Below are 17,355 nucleotides of genomic sequence, written 5' to 3' on the forward strand. Positions count from 1 at the left end.
TAATTACAGTCAGTTATTCTTGTTCAGAATACAAACACTGAAAAAATGGTTAAAGATTTGATATATGAAGTATCACGCTCTGTTTTAAATGGCACTGAACTTCCTTTTGTTGACTTATATGCCTATAAAAAGTACCATGCAGGGAATGCTGAAGATGAACCAACCTTTTTTAGCAATATAAAAAGATACATGCAGACACAGAAACAACTTTCCACCTTGTTCCTCCAACTTATTTTGAAGTACAAGCATACACTATGGAGGCAACGAGGCAGGCTGAGATCCAAGGTGAAATGGAAGTTGCTTAAAATTTACGCAGTCACTGGCTTCTTAGCTGAGAAGATCAAAAAAAGGAAAGAGCTGTGATGGCTTTACAGCCAAAAAAAATGGATTCACGTGGAAATGGGTTGAAATCACTTAGTTGATTGAATTCAGAAAATTTTTATTACATAGCAATGGCCTTCAGACTACAACTGTACTGAAAATTAGCTAGAGTGAGAACCCTACTTCTCTGATCACACCTGGATATGCAGAGCCACAGCGCAGACTTTCTGTATGGCTTGGAGGCCTTGCAGCATGTTGTACAAGTTTATGTGTTGCCTTGCCCTGAGCTGTTTGGTGCTTCCTTCCAGCTGAGTTACAGAAAGGCCTGTTTTTTCTTTGTGGAGTATGAAGCTGACACTGGAAAGGCAAGAGCTGCCTGTGATATTGTATGTGTTGTTGTGTGTGCCTGTCTTTGCTATGAAGTAACTGGTTTACTGGTCCAAGTGAATCCCCAGTCCAAGTTTTAGCCCAACCTCCATCTATGTCAATTGGAAGGACCACTGGAATGTCAAGAAACAAGGTTTTGTGTGGATAGAAAGGGCATAAGCAAGACCCCTGCCTGCATTATGCTGTTCTTAGGCCTGCCCTATTTTCTGTACTTAATCTCTTCCATTGTCTGTACATATCTGTACTCCAGCCTGAGTCTGCTTACACAGAGGCCAGCTGCAGAACTTCTATTGACCTAAATAGCAGTGGGAGCAAAGATTCCAGCAAGTGCAGTAAGAACAATAAATGCTATATTGCAAATACAGTGGGCTACTGAAAGAGAGGAGAAATTAAAATATGAAGTGATCTTGGAAACAAACAGAAGATACATGTATTTGCAAAATACATTCTCATTCTCAGATCTCTGCTCATTTATTTCATTACTGATATCATTAATGAAATAAAACTAACAACAACAAAATACCAAATGGTTTTGTTACAGGCAATAAAATCTAGAAAACTTGAGAAAGAGAAAGAAGACCTTGCAGGTTTATGAGACGAAGAGGAGGAGAGAATTTGGTGCATTTGATCAAGAGCATAACTTGAAGAGTCTTGTACTTGTGCATCTGTTTCAAAACCAAAATAAAAATTTATCCCCTTCCCAAAAAGAGTCCTGAAATGTATTCCATATCATTACTGAACAATTTATTGCTCACTGTAACATGAGCACATACACTTGATTAAAAGTACTAAAATGTCAGAGCTCTATCAAGAAGCTGAGAAATGTTGGCCTGTGTCCCAATTAGTTCTTTTATTAGCTACTCTTGTAGAATAATTTTTAATGAACTGGGGATGGATTTGATCAGGAACTGATTTAAAAGAGAAGGTTATAAACAGTATCTTGTTGCAGGGTAGGATACCAGGTTATGCCCCAATAGGATTAGCTGTGTTAGACTAAGATACTCTCATAACCTCATTTATGTGAGAAAGCATTTTGTTTCCTAGTGGATTTTAAATGGTTGGTTTTTCTATGTATTTCTTTAAGACTGACCAAAGGATGCATTTTTAAGGATTTTAGATTTATTATATACTTTGAGGTTATAAGAGAAGGAATAATGACATGGACCAAACACTGTATGTTTACCTGAAAACTTTAGAGCTATGCGTGTTACAGAGAAGGCCTCAAAAAATTTGGTCTGAGTGGGAAAATTTCCTTAGCTAGGACAGCATGGATTTTTAGAGGCTTAGTTCTGTAAAGTGCTGGTAATGTGGGTGGGATGATGAGCACCCTCTGCCCTGCAGGGTTAGATGGGAGGGGAGAGTGTTCCTGATTGCACCAGGGCACCCCTGCATTTCAGGAAAGGCATCCTCACTTCTCTAAGAAAACATACCATAAACTCCCAGAATCAAACTGATGTATGTCATGTCATGTACATCTTTCTCTTACTTTACATCAAGTCCTTACTTCAAAAGAACTGAGCACATGCTTAAAATTAGACTCAAGTTTACTTGTTTTTCAGACTCAGGGGCCAAATTATCTTTGGTTTTAATAAAAAAAAAAATTCTTTAACTGTGGGCTAAGTTCCATCAATCCAGTCTGAGATCTGAAGTCTTATTAGGTTTGTCTCATAGCAAGAAAGAAAGTAATGATTCTGTAGTTGAGTTTCGTATTACCAATCACTCTAATGATCCATGGGCTAGGACATGACCCTCTCTGCCCCACAGATATTCTGTATCTCCAGTACTTACAGGTATGAAAAGAAAACAGGCCTACTGAGAAAAATTGTTCTGTTTCTTTCAGCATTAGCCATTTTACTGTCCGTTTTAAATAAGATTACCACATTTAAACTGAGTAAACACTGTACTCATTCTGTCAAATTCGGTGATCCACCATGCTTTGAAAATAGCTTTGAAATCTCTTTGGTTTATTTTAAAACTTTTCTTTTCCAGAATATTCACTGGAGACTTGCCATTTCTTTGACAGCTTGGAGAGAGACCCATCAGGCAGTGTTTCTGGTAATGTATATTGAGAACAAATCCATATAAATCCAACTTTTCCTCCATGTTTGAGATGGAATTTAGCTTACTATTTACAATCGTTACAGAAAAGGTCTTCTTTTCAATTGACTTGGATGATTTAATAATTTAATGTTGTGGTAAGGAAAAAGGTTTATTTGTAGCAAATAAATCCAATCTTAAAAAAAATAGCAAGACAACTGAAATACTTTCTTTGCTTCTTGAAATCAGAATCATTCTATTTTTGGAAGATCGCATCAGTAATAAAGTCTAATTTGAGGTCAGATAGATACATTCAGATTTTATTCTGTCCTCCCTTTGGTGTAAGATTTATACAGCTTTGGCAGAGTTATGCATCTGAGTCAGCCTAAGCATAAATGGGTATTGTTCTGCCCACGTAGTACAGCCTAGTAGTTCCTAAGCTTATAAAGCCCTGAAGGAATAATCAAATCATGCTGTTATAATGCCACGTGCAGATTTCAAACTAATCCTTATCTTCTCCCTGAGTGAAATGGGGGTAAAATACCTGTTTTACTGAACTCGGTCGAATAGATTCACTTTATGGAAGGAAGCTAATGCTAATGTTCATTTCCATGGAAACGGAGCTTGCAGAAGCATCTCATATGCAGTATTTTGGGTTAAGTGGAGCAGAGTTTGGGTCCCACTTTTCACACAATCTAAACTTATTACGTACTGCAAATACGCAGTGCCAATCTCCACGTTTTGACAGTCGTCTTCCTTTGGGGACTCAGTACCCGCCGTGAGCAAGGCTCCCACTGGCTCACACCTCTGCGCTTCCCACAGGCTCTGCCCCACCCCTGCTTGCTGCAGAGCCTTGGCTGCCAGCTGCTGCTTGCCTATTTATCAATGAATTTATTTTTAGTGGGTTTGAAATTACGGATGCAGAACCGCATGATGCCCTTACTGTACCGCCTCTGCACTGGCTGGGGTAACAGGCAGAGCGAGGATGCAGAGGCAGGGTGGTGTTTCAGACTTTTTAGCTACAATTTGGCATTGTGAGCTGGACAACAGAACACAGACCAGCTCAGCCAACTGTGGCATTTCAGCACTACAGTTTCTGTAAGCAAAGGGTGCCTGTCCTCTGCATTTGATGTGGCTGTTATTTTGCAAGTGCAAAACATAAATACCCTCACCTGAATTCCAGCGTTCCTCCAGGTGCAAAGAGCCTGAATACATGAAACCATTACTGTAGGTAGCTGCTTAGGAATCTCCTATTTGTTGCCATAGCGGTTACGTTGAAAGAAAAGAAAAATAATTGAATTATGGTACAATAACGTGTCTAAGCCAACAAGTACCTTGTGAAAATCCTGTTATTCTTCAAATAGAAAACAGATTATATACTTTATCTTTGAAAAAAAAAAAGCAGGGTATCTTTCCCGAGGGGTTTCTTTTTTTTTTCCTGATTTAATTCAGTTTAATTCCCCCAGGCTTTGCTGTTCATTTCTCATCCTGAGTGCATTATTAGTGAGCTCACTTTTCATTTAATAGTGTTTATTTCCATTATCTTAATGCATAAGAACCAACATTCTTTTGTCGTAAGAGCTATATAAATCACCAAACAAAGCAAAATAAAAAAAAGGGGCATGTGATAGAAGAATAGAGACATCAGACTAATCCAGACAGACAGAAAAATCCTAAGAAACACTGCAACCGTGTTTGTCAGTGTGACAGGCACAGGTCTTGGAGCACAGTCAGCCTAAACATTTAAGTTCTTGTTAAGCAGGATTGGAAAGGAGACTTTGACAGGCAATTTTGCAGAAAAGACATGGGTGACAGATTTTTGAAATGGATTTACATTTGCAAAGGATCAGCATAAGGTCTATAAGAATATCTCTCTCAAATGAGAGAGAGAGTGTGGGAAAAGCAGGCAGGCTGGACTACAGGTAGCATCATTAGATGCTGGAGTAGGATCTTTGCTTCTTGTTGGTAACTAGCTATATAATGTACATACATGTGCAAAGAACATCACATATATATACATATGTTATTACCTAGAATAGTCCAGCTCTTTGTCTTTCTTCATCACTCAGTAATATCAGAAATCCAGATTCATATAACCAAATACCACTAGCATTGCTTTCACAAACTGCATTACACTTCACAAAGGCAAGCAGTTGTAGGCTGAAAGCAAGCATAGTGTATTTTCCCCTGCAGTAATCTGTTGGAGAGAAGATCTCAGGCACTCAAAGATGCAGATATACCGAGCATGGATTTCCCCATGAACTGCTTCCATGAGGAAGGCAGAAAAGACATGGACTAACAGGAAAAATATTTTTACTAACGTCAGGAACAATTTATTCTGTCTTTACAAGCAAACCTAAGCAAAAATATGTAGAAAATACCTCAGTATGAGAAACTGCACTGTAGTTAGTTTGTTGGCTTGACGTATCAGAAAAAATATATGCATCTCAAGCTGATCTCACCATGATCTTTCCATCTGTGGCACATCATCATTTATTCCGGTAGTGTGTAAGCTGCATTTATTAATACAGTATTCTTCCTGGTTCATCATAAATGAGTGGTACAGGTACAAACCTAGGGCCGTGTTTGAATTTAAATCTGGATTGTCAGTATACTAGTTTACTTTTCAAAATATAGATCTTGACATGGGCATTTATCAGATTGCCAGGCTGACATAAATACATATAGGCTATGCAATCCTGAATTTTAAGGTTATTTTTTAATCAACATACATTTATTATTTCTGATCCTTATCACATCCAACTGTACAATGAATTTTTATTTATAATACTTCTTGCCTGTGTGACAAGATGGTCCCAGCTCCTGAAGGGGGGTTTCTGTAGTAGTAGGCAACATACTAAACCTGAGCTCAGACACAGAGGCTACTTCAAATGATTGTAAAAGGTTTTCTATTTACAATAGCCCCAGTAACCAGTCACTCTTAATAGAATCATAGAACAGTTTGGGTTGGAAGAAATCTTTAGAGATCCCCTAGTCCCACTCCCTTGCCAAGGGCAGGGACACATTCCACTGGAGCAGATAGCTCAAAGCCCCATCCAGCCTGGCATTGAACTCTTTGAGGGATGTGGCATCCACAACTTTTCTGGGCAACTATTCAAGCGCCTCATCACCCTCACAGTAGTATAATAATATTAAGTATATATTGTATATATATTATAATAGGATTTTCCTATGCACCTTCCTCTGCTTTGCCCAGGGCAAAGTTCATTTCATGTTGTGTAAAAGCGGGATGGGTGGTTGGTGCATCTACAAAGGCTGCCAGAGGAAAAACTCTTACACTCACCCCCAGCATCTGCCTGCATTGACAAATATATGAACTAGAATTCAAGTTCTGCTGGTGCTACTCTTCTCTCACAACATGCCACAACAAGGAAAGATTACAGAGGGGAGTAAATCAAAGGCTGATTTTGGTTGGGATATGTTGCAGAGGTGGGACCTCTGTTTGGAGAAGTCCCAGCACCTCCAAGGGGCCTAGCCCTCCTCCCAACCCACATATGGTTGAAGGCTTCCTCCCTGCCAGGAACGGGAGACTGAGAAGAGAGGCATGAAGGCAGCAAAGGGCATGTCCCTTGCCACATCCAGCCTGGTGACTCCGTGCATGTGTCCATGCAGAGGACTCGCTGCACCTGTGGTGGGACGATGGACCCACTGCACCATGACAAGGAGTGCTCTGTGCCTGCACAAACCCTTTCCCTTCCTTTCTTTGCCTGCTTTACCCTTCTGTTGTCCTCACAACTTTGCACATCCATACCACTCCACAGCTGTATCTTTTCTTTTCCTCCCCTGCCCTTCTCTACCAAATATATCACTTCTATCTTTCCATTTACCTGTTGCACTACCGTGCAACCCACTTGAAACAAATTGCTTAAAGAGAACTAAATGACATTCAAACATTACCCTGTTGATTATTACATCATGTCCTTTGCCTACATATATTTCATTTGATGACTCTTCAAGACAGATCCTGTATGTTATTCTGTGTCCAAATGGGTTCCTAAACCAGTCTTTAGGTACGGCTGCACCCATCATAACTAATAAATAAATGACAGTATTTGCAAAGGACGGCAAACAGCTAAGGCTCTAGAATTTTTTCAAAGATATTCCACTGATGATTATCAGAATATATGTATGTTCATTCTAGAAATCTTCTCAGCAATGTGAAAGGCTTTGGCTGACCACTGGTCCTGGTTTTCCAAGCTCCATCTTTGGATATCTAGCCCAACTCCCTGTTCTGGCTTTCAACTACTCAAATGTTATAAATACTTCTAGTTCTTAGACTCTTGAACAAATTACATCCATGATGATTACAAATGACAGTCTGCAAAGTTCTCAAGAGGTTTGAATGATTTCTTGTTGTTTTATCCTATTTTCTACTTCATTATGCAAAAGATTATTTTTTTTAAACAGAGCTAAACAGGAAGCATCAGTGTGTTTGAGAAGAACTGGCAAATGATAATTGAGAACTAATACTTTCACATGATTTGAATCCCATACAGTAAAGGGTATGTCTGATCACCGAGGATATGGAAAACTGATTCTATTTTTCCAAAATAGTCTGAAGTATTACTTATCCTGTTTTTAATGCAAAGAAAAATTCTGGACTGTAGAATAAAAGAAATTATGCTGATAGAGGACAGAGGATTGTAGTTAATGTGGTATTCTCAAAGTCTTATGTCTTTGATGGATGTACCTCAGGTTGTACTAACATGATGGAGCCTCTGTCACACATGCCAAAAATCAAAGAAATTGAGCTTGACTGATCTCAGACCAGGCTGGTTTTCCAGTCTCCAGGGATTGGCTGGAAATTGGCTGTCACTTTCAGCTGGTGGTGACTTCATGCTTTGAAATGGAGATACAAGCTAAATCATGTAAGTGCTGATAGCTTTCCAGGATCTCTCTTTTGTTCACCCACATACCCTGCTGGGGAAATTTTCTTCGTAGTTTACCAAGAAAAGAGTTGCAGAGCACCTTAATCCACCACAGCACACTGAGCTCTGCTTGCAGACATCCTGGAGACACACACGTAACTGCGGCATCAGTGAGGCTACAGTGAAACAGGCAGTGTTGAACTCTTTCTCCTCTCACCCTTACCATAAGAGAGGGGGAGATTGTGAGAGAAATTAAAGATTTTTTTTCCAAATGTGTTCTCCATAAAACAGTCTGCATGGTGTGGGAAGACATTTTATTTTCATAAATTAAGGACCTTGGAGACCTTGAAGTTTGTAAGAGAAGCTCTGATCTCTAGAGCAGCTAGAGATTGAATTTCAAACCATGAACACTCTTCTGATAGACTTCCTTATTGCTTTTGCTACTCTCAGCTGTTAGTAACCAGCTACAGTGTTAGTAATCCTGAAGTCTGTTCTCCAGCTAGAGTGCCTGTAAGAAGTTCTATTTAAGCATAATTTATTGCATACAATAAAGTTTACTTTATTACATTTACTATAACTAAACCAAAACTCTCTCGAAATGTAATTTTTTTTTCTTTCCAGCATCCTTAATTTCTCCTTAGCCTATTCCATGAAGTTCTCAAAAAGCAAAACCAACTATCCTCCAGAATGGCTTGCAGAACAAACAGTAATGTGTAGAGATCCCAACTAGATACATCACTACTCAGTGCTGAAAAACTTAGCAACCCTGTTGTGTGAACCTGTCCTTGCCTCAAGCGTGTACAGTCTGTTTTAGCAAAATCATTTATATATTTCTTACATTTCCAGGTTTTCTTAATTTTGAGTTTAAGATTTTTTTTTATTATTTTGATTTGACACAAGGGGGACTCTCACTGTGAAATGATCAGTATTAGCAGAAAAAGGAAAAAAAGAACTGACCTGATTAATTCTGGTATAAGGCATTAGAAAATTGCTGAAGTTTAAGGAACGTCATTGAAATAAGTGCAAGGCCAGAATATAGCACTGTTTTGAAACTAAACACACTTTTTAGGCCTCCTAAATCTAACTTTTTTGGAGAGTGGAAAACACATTTCTAGTGACTCATATACTTCCTCCTCCTCACTCTGATTGCAGGGATAGACAGGACTAGGAAAATGGCTAGGCTCTATTTCACATAAAGGTTTGAATTTCATTAGCTGTATCTGGGGAAAAGTGTTTATACCCAGTATCAGTATGCTTATATAAGCAGAAAGTATTCTGAAACATGAAGGGAATAGAGCTTATTGCTAAAAACATTTTTATTCTGGTATAGAATAATATAATCACAGAATCATAGAATAGTTAGGGTTGGAAAGGACTTTAGGATCATCTAGTTCCATATTCTTGTGTTTAAATCAGAAAAAATACAGAAGTGATTATTTCTGTACACGAAAAAAAAAATCTGTAACGCAAAGGCATTGTTTGTCTAATGACTGGTTGGTTAAAGGTTATGACAGAACTTTGAGACGTGTATAATTCAGAGAGCAACAGAAAAGGTCTTTCATTCCTTGGTCTCCTAGGGAAAATACTCTACTGGAAGTATACTTGTTCCGTCCTGCCCCTTCTACTAAACTGAAACTAATTACATCTTGAGCCTTAATCTTCCTTCAGAGATAATAACATGGGACTAAATTCTGCTCTCAGCTACAGCAGTATTAATCTGGTGTAAGGCTTTTGAAGTGGGATTCATTTTTATGCAACATACTTTTCAATATATTCACTGTTTGCAGGTTTTATTTGGAAATACCACTTTCATCAGCTTAAAGCATCATGCTAACAATTAAAATACAAAGTAATAATAACAATAAAAAGCAGTGTAACAGAATACTGCTCTGCAGGGATCTGACTGCTCCTTGAAAAGGTGAATGCTACCTCATAGAAGGAGATTGCAATGCACAAGAATGATATGAATTAAAGAATAAAAACCATCTCCATAAAAACATTGTAAAATGTCTTTGGCACACCACAGCACATCTCCCACAGGTTAGGGGAAGGCAGTAGGGTTGTTCCAACAATGGCCAGTGGCTTTTTTGCATCTACCTTTCCCAAGAACAAGAGCTGTTGGCACCTACCCCTTCCTCGAGATATGTGGCATGAGTGCCATGATGTCAGCGCTTTCTGGAAGCAGTGGAGGGTGTTTGTCATGGGGAGAAGTGCAGGCAGCACGTGTCTGTGCACACCCAGCCGCTGAAGAGCTGCATTGCTCACCCAGGTGCAAGGCTGGGCCAGCACTCACTCTCCCCAGAGCAGCTGCCCTAAACACATGCTGCACCAGAAGCCATGGGTTTTCATGTTTGTTTGCACTTTTTGTAGGTGATCTGAAAGAACAGCGAAGAGTGTAACATGCTGCCAAGTGAGGTGGCTTATCATTACCACTGAGGGAGTTCAAACGCTGGATGATAAAAGCCTGCAGGGATTAATGTAGTGCAAGATCCTGCTTAGAGTAGCTTGAATGTGTAATTTAATGTATCTTTTGTCTCCTCCTGCCTCCCAGCCCCAGTCTTTCATGTATTTGCTTCTTTGATTTGCTTATTAACTTGCGCTTTTTCTGTTTTTACCTTTTACTTTTTTCTTCTGTTCTAGCATTTGAGGTCTAAAGCAAACACTAATTAATAAAAATTTGGTAAAAAATCTCATCACCACAGATAACATTTCTTCACCTCTTATGATAACCTTCACACTTTTGGACATGCTAAGTCTTGCTCTGGATTTTGAAAGCAGATGTAGACTCAGACAAAGCATCTTCTGCTGCTGCCTGCCTTCTGAAACATCTTCAAATGCTGATCAGGAACCACTTGCTGGCACAGTAGCAAGGCACCATGTACACAAGCATTTGAGGTTTGTCTTTGCAAAGGAAGCTATCTTGAATGAAAGGGGTATGATTACACAGCTGCTCTAGAGCTATCAGCTAAGGCATACCAGGTCTTGAATGATCCCATGAAACCCCAAGCATGCAGCCAAGATGCCTGAGGTAGGAAGATTCTCATCCCATGTCTCCTCTTAGCCATCACAGAGGTGCCTACTGTCCTTCACTGCATGCACAGGGAGGGGGGGGGAGGCAAGCCACCCAGCTGAGGAACCTCCTTTGAAAGCTTCAGGTTAGCTTATGTGAGTTCCCTGAAAGCACAGGAGCATTTCCTGGGCTGCTGTGAACACCCCATCCCCTCCCAGCACGACCATGAACAGAACAGCATGCTACCAAGCCTGTGGTGGCTGCTTCATGTGGCTGTTCCAGTGACTAGAGAGCCCACAGCCACAGCTTCGGTCCCTGCCCTGAATTCAAAGGCAAAGGCAACTGCTTTCTATTGAACATGGGCCTCTGATTTGGAAATGTGCTGTCCAGTGCGCAGGAATGTGTAGTGTGAGGAGAGCTGAGAAAGGCTGGTGTGCACAGGCAAAAGGAATGGTGGCACAGCTCTGAAAAGTGATCAACATCTTGGAATCTGCAGAGTGGTTGTCAGGAGAGTGGAGACTTAGAGTCACAGAATAATTTAGGTTCGAAGTGACCTCAAAGGTCACCTAGTTTGACCTGCTCCTCAAAGCAGGGCCAACCTCAAGTTACAGCAGTTACTTAGGCTCTTCCCCACCTGTGTGTTGAAAATCTCCAAGGGTGAAAATTCCACTGTCTCTCAAAGCAACATGACCCAATGCTTATCTGCTTTTAATGTGAAGATGGTTCTCCATACCATAGTCAGAATAGCTCATACTCCAATATGTGACTATATGGTATGGCTTGGTATTCATATCTTCCATACTATCACTAATAGTAGGGCTGCCTGCTACTCTTTTGCTCAGAGTTTCACAGTGTAGACATCTTTCTAAAAATATCAGATGTTTAAATTAAGAAACTGTATTAAACTCCTACCTTTTCTATTTAAGAAGTAAGAAGGAAAGACAAGAAGAAACAAAAAGAACAGGGAAGAACAAAAAACCCAGAGAAATAAAGACAAACCAAACAAAAACACAACAAAAAGAAAGCTATACCAAAATGCTCCCTCCCAGCAAATCAGTAAACTTTGGAAATATGAAACAGATGGAACTTACAGACTCAGAAATCTAGAGGCATGCAAAATGGGTTCTTTAAAAACTGCTCATTATTTAACCCGAATTTTGGAAAATGCTACATTCTGACTTTAGCAATGGGGCTGCAGGAACACTTCTGATCTAGGAATCTTTCACCTGATTTTCTTTCACTCTGAAAGAGCAGAGGTTTTGCTCTTTTCTCAGTTTTACCAGTTCTACACTCACGCAAATGTGTTGCATCCAGGGGAGCTAAGGAAAACTTGATCCATGCTAGCATCACTAGGACAGTAAGGGCCAAATTGAGAGCCTGTATTTCAGTGAAAGTGATAAGTATATATCTTCTTTTTCAGGAAACAGTATAAACAGATGTTTGGGACAAGTGAAAAATTGACATCTCAAGGCCAGCGGACCACAAAAGTTAGCAGTCCAGAGATTTGTTTGTCTTCCAGAAATAACAGAAAAACAGATAATGTTTTTGACAGCTACAAAGTCAAGTGATTGCACACAGCAAACATTTAAGCTTTGAAAATTTAATCTTCACTTGGAAATCTTTTCTGGCTGTTGTCTGTGCTCAAATAAGCACTTCCCAGTAATACATCAGTTTTTTCTGTGTCTTGGGCTGGAAGTTAAAACTTTTCAGTTTGCCTAAGTGCTCTCAGGAACAAGCCTGTGGATGCTACTTGCCCTGTAAATGAATCAGTGATGTATTCTAACCCAGGTGCTGGAAGCCAGGTATATTTTATTGTTCTTTTTCACAGTAATGCGTTTTATCAGCTCTAATGAAAATCAGTTCTCCAGTTATTACATGATTTTATGTGGCTAGAGTGACTCGGGATCATTGGCTTACCTGACTGATATACATATATATTAATAAATAAGAATTAAAAGAAAACCTATTTGATGATTTCCCAAAGGAGATTTCAATGGAATCAGGACTTCACTCTTCAGAGCAACTGTAGATAAAGTGTTTGGTCTATGGAATGTTTGTTGTTTTGGTTAAAAATTTAGATGACATTGCTTTAAGAATGGCTTAAAATCTACTGTCTACTTTATTCTATGTTTTCTGCTGAGAAACAATCTCAGATTCTCACAGAAGAATAATGCCTTCTCATGCTATATTCCTGCTTGAAAGACACATCTGCAAGAAAAAAGAATACTCATGACATTCATTAAATTCTAAGCTTTGATAATCTTTTACACATTAAACTTCACCTAAAGTTCACAGAAATCTGATAATCAAGTTTTGAATACTGTGAATGTCATCTCAGTGTCACCCTTTGCCTTTTAACGAAAAGCTAATGACTACAAATAAGTGGGTCTGTCTGGCTTTCAGAAGGCATAAGGGAAGTAACAGACTGGTACTGCACTCTCTGACAATGCACAGGAATCACAGGTCAGTTAATTTTGCTACCAAATGAGCCCAGTAATGCAGTCATTAATTGCAGCCTCCTGCTCAAACAACATATTGAATGTAAAATAAATGAAATGCTATTGAAGGTATAGCTTAGTCCAACCTGATTTTCTAACAAAGACTTACAGAGTTATAGCTCCTGCTTGATAATCATTACATAGGCTGTGTCACTGTTTGTGTAGCAACTAGACAGAGGAAAAAAGAGGATCACAGCCTACTTCTTTTCTGAGAACACTTTCATGAATTTATTTCTTTAGAGTTGCTGCAAGAACAAAACTTCCCAGTGAAACGCTTCATCAGGCTTACACTTCAATACCTTGAAGTCTTGGAAGGCAGATGCAGGGACTGTAAGAATGAAGACTCTAGGCCCACTGTAGGAGAGGATCTGGTTCGAGACCATCTTAAGAATCTGAATGTACACAAATCCATGGGACCTGATGAAATCCATCCATGGGTCCTGAAGGAGCTGGCAAATGAAGTTGTTAGGCCACTGTCTGCTGCAGAATGGACTCAGTCAGAGATCAATATGATCAGATCAAAAGCCATTTCTTGCAAAGCATTAACTCCTTATATACTATTCCTTACATACACTTAAAGCAATTTGGCATATCATGATTGGATACATGCCTTGAAGACCCTTAGCAACTAACATATAATTGGTTAAGCACAGGTGTGAGAACTCGACCTCAAAAGCTTGCCAACAGTCCACAGTTCTCATAACCCAGTGAACTCAGGAGGATTTTTGCACCTTGGGCACCCTACACAGCCACAGCTGCAGTAGGTGACATTTGCATCCATCCAAGGGATGGATCCAAGCATCACGGGGCAGGGCAGGAAATGTTGGGGTTGCTACTACTCTTAACAGGGGAACAAGAAATGTAAACAGGGGAAGTTAAGACTGGATATAAGGAAGAAGTTCTTTACTGTTACGTGTGGTGGGGCACTGGAATGGGTTGCCCAAGGAAGCTGTGAATGCTCCATCCCTGGTGATGTTCAAGGCCAGGTTGAACAGAACTTTGAGTGATGTGGTTTAGTGTGAGGTGTCCCTACCCATGGCAGGGGGGTTGGAACTAGATGATCTTAAGGTCCTTTCCAACCCTAACTATTCTATGATTCTATCTGCAGTATCATTTGATAGCTCAGGCAGGTATGTTTTCCCTTGTTTAACATCATATTTTTGTCTTGGACTTAAAAATATTTACTTGGATATTGTGCTTTGTTATGCATTTCTTGGCACAAAAAAAATCATATATATCTTTATCTTTGTGATTCTTAGGGGAACCTGGGATCAGTTCTAGTCTGCAATGCAAGATAAATGCACTGCTTGGGTTAATACATTTTATGAACCAAGATGCTCTCATTCATGTCATTCTTCTTCCTTAAGATTATCTTTGCACCAACAGCCATCACAGGTTGCATCCAGATCTGCGTTGTCAGGTATGGCTCAACAGGGAATTACTGAGCAGAAGAAAACCTAGATAGCTAGTAAAGCAGGGTCATGCCAGCTATCTTTCTTGTACAGTATCAAACAGCTACATCAGAACGGGACTGTCTTGTGGATCCTATTCCATCTAAGTGCACTTTTGTGTTTCACCATCCTAGATACATGTTCTTGCAAGACTAGGAAGCCTGATGCACAGGGAAAATTGAAATCCTGAGATTTTACTTTATTCCTGAATTAGAAACACATCCTCCCTTCAAAAAATTTGAAATCTTCCCTGAAGGAAACATATAGAATCATGGAATCATAGAATAGTTACGATTGGAAAGGACCTCAAGATCATCTAGTTCCAACCCCCCTACCATGGGCAGGGGCACCTCACACTAAACCATATCACCCAAGGCTTCATCCAACCTGGTCTTGAACACTGCCAGTATGCAAAAACCTTATCTATTTCAGTGGAAAAGCACTCAGTTTCAGCTTTTTAAAACTTTATTTTAGTAACACTCTGCAGGAACAATATGCTAATTTTTTTTTAATATCTTTGAAATTCTAGTCATTGAATCATACAGTTGTTTAGATTGGAAAAAGGAGATCATTGAGTCCAACTATTAACCTAGCACTGCCAAGTCCATCACTAAGCTATGTCCCTAAATACCACATCTACACATCTTTTAAATACCTCAAGGGATGTGACTCAACCACTTCCCTCAGCAGCCTGTTCCAACACTTGACAACACTTTCCATGAAGAAAGAACTGGCCACAGTGCTGAGCCCTGGGGAGCACCCCTTGTGACTGGTCACTAACTGAATTTAACTCCTTTGACAACCACTCTTTCAGCCTGAACATTCAGTCACTTTTTTACCCAGAGAAGAATATACCTGACCAAGCCATTCTCCAGGAGAATGCCGTGGGAAATGGTGGCAAAGGCTTTACTAAAGTCTAGGTAAATGACCCTATGTAAAAGTTTATTTATTTATTTTTTTTTTAATTGGAATGATTTGTTTTGAGAAATAGTCCTGGAAATGTTTCCTGCAAAGCTGAAAGTTTCAGAATGTGTTTGTCTCTGATGGAACTGAATTCTGCAAGAGGAAGCAAGTCAGTCAGAGTTCCACTCTAGTGAGAACCTGCTGCTCTGAGGTGCTGAGGCAGCTAAATTACTGTAACTGCACAGCTTATTGGCTTTAGTCAAAATGCTACTAAATGCCTATAGACAAAGCCCTGTAAGAAGGGGTATCTGTTACAATTATCAAGTCAGTCATATTTCTTATTTGTCTAACTTTTTCAAAAACAAGTCAATCCTTATTTAGCCCCAGTTCTAACAAATCTCTATTCCATCTGGACACCAGCCTTTTTCCAAGCTGAGCTCCACCACACCAGGGAAGAAGGAGGAGGGATTTGTTTCTATAACTGTTAGTACAGATTTAGCCTCATCTCTTCTCGTGGTGTGGAGTATACTACAGATAACCTTGGATGTGACACATGCCTAAGAGTGCCTCACTGGAGTTTCACGTGGCTGATAGTGCACAGGGGAATCACTTAGAGGCTTTCATAGAAAGGACTTATATTGTCCATCTCAGCACACTTTGTGCATATCTTTGTTCTGAGTAACAAGAAGAAACTACATTGTGTTGATACAACATGATGATGATGCAAGTGTGTGATTAGAAACGATAGAGGTGACATTTGACAAACCTGAATGAGAAAATTCAGGCAAATATAGTCAAGCCACAGTGCCCACCTAGTGCCTGTTTAAAGGCAGAGTAGAATCATAGAATAGTTAGGGTTGGAAAGGACCTTAAGATCATGTAGTTCCAACCCCCCTGCCATGGGCAGGGACACCTCACACTAAACCGTGTCACCCAAGGTTCTGTTCAACCTGGCCTTGAACGTCACCAGGGATGGAGCATTCACAGCTTCCTTGGGCAAACCATTCCAGTGCCCCACCACACGTAACAGTAAAGAACTTCTTCCTTATATCCAGTCTTAACTTCCCCTGTTTACATTTCTTGTTCCCCTGTTAAGAGTAGTAGCAACCCCAACATTTCCTGCCCTGCCCCGTGATGCTTGGATCCATCCCTTGGATGGATGCAAATGTCACCTACTGCAGCTGTGGCTATGTAGGGTGCCCAAGGTGCAAAAATCCTCCTGACATGCTGAAACAGGTCAGAAATCATGCCAGACTTTTCACTATGCCTCAGTCCTGGCATGTAAAGGCAATTTAGGAGTAATGTCTGGGTAATCTGGCCATCAAATTGCAAGTGTCTATGCCGCTATGATAAGGACACACAGGCACCATCATCCAGTCTATCCTGCAGGCATTAGAGACTAGCATCTGATCCCAGCTCTCATCAGACCTTACCCCTCTCATCATCAGGTGCTTCAGTGCAAAGTCACCAGATTGACTAACCTACAGAGCAGTGCTAACAGTGATTACCTTGGCAGAGCTAAGTTATTTTCAGTGCCTGCAATTCTGTTCCCTCCAGGTATAATTATAAGAGTTATTAAAACCAGCCAACTGTCTCCAAGTATTATTTCTTGAGAAAACAGGTCTCGAAATAGGCTATATATACTTTCCTATCTCAACTGTACTTTAGGACAGACTCAAAGCACCCTTACACAGCCTCTTATGTTTCTTTCCCTAAGCTGGCAAATTCCAGCCTTTCCTTTTTTTTTGCATTATTACTGATTATTAACTGTAGAGTGATTCTCTGAAGTTTTCATTCCCAGGCCTTCCAATCCTCTGGCTTTGGGCAGGACCTCTACCATTTTTGATAAATTGTCTTCT

This window comes from Melopsittacus undulatus, chromosome 5 (assembly GCF_012275295.1).
Source record: "Melopsittacus undulatus isolate bMelUnd1 chromosome 5, bMelUnd1.mat.Z, whole genome shotgun sequence".
Classification (NCBI taxonomy): domain Eukaryota; kingdom Metazoa; phylum Chordata; class Aves; order Psittaciformes; family Psittaculidae; genus Melopsittacus; species Melopsittacus undulatus.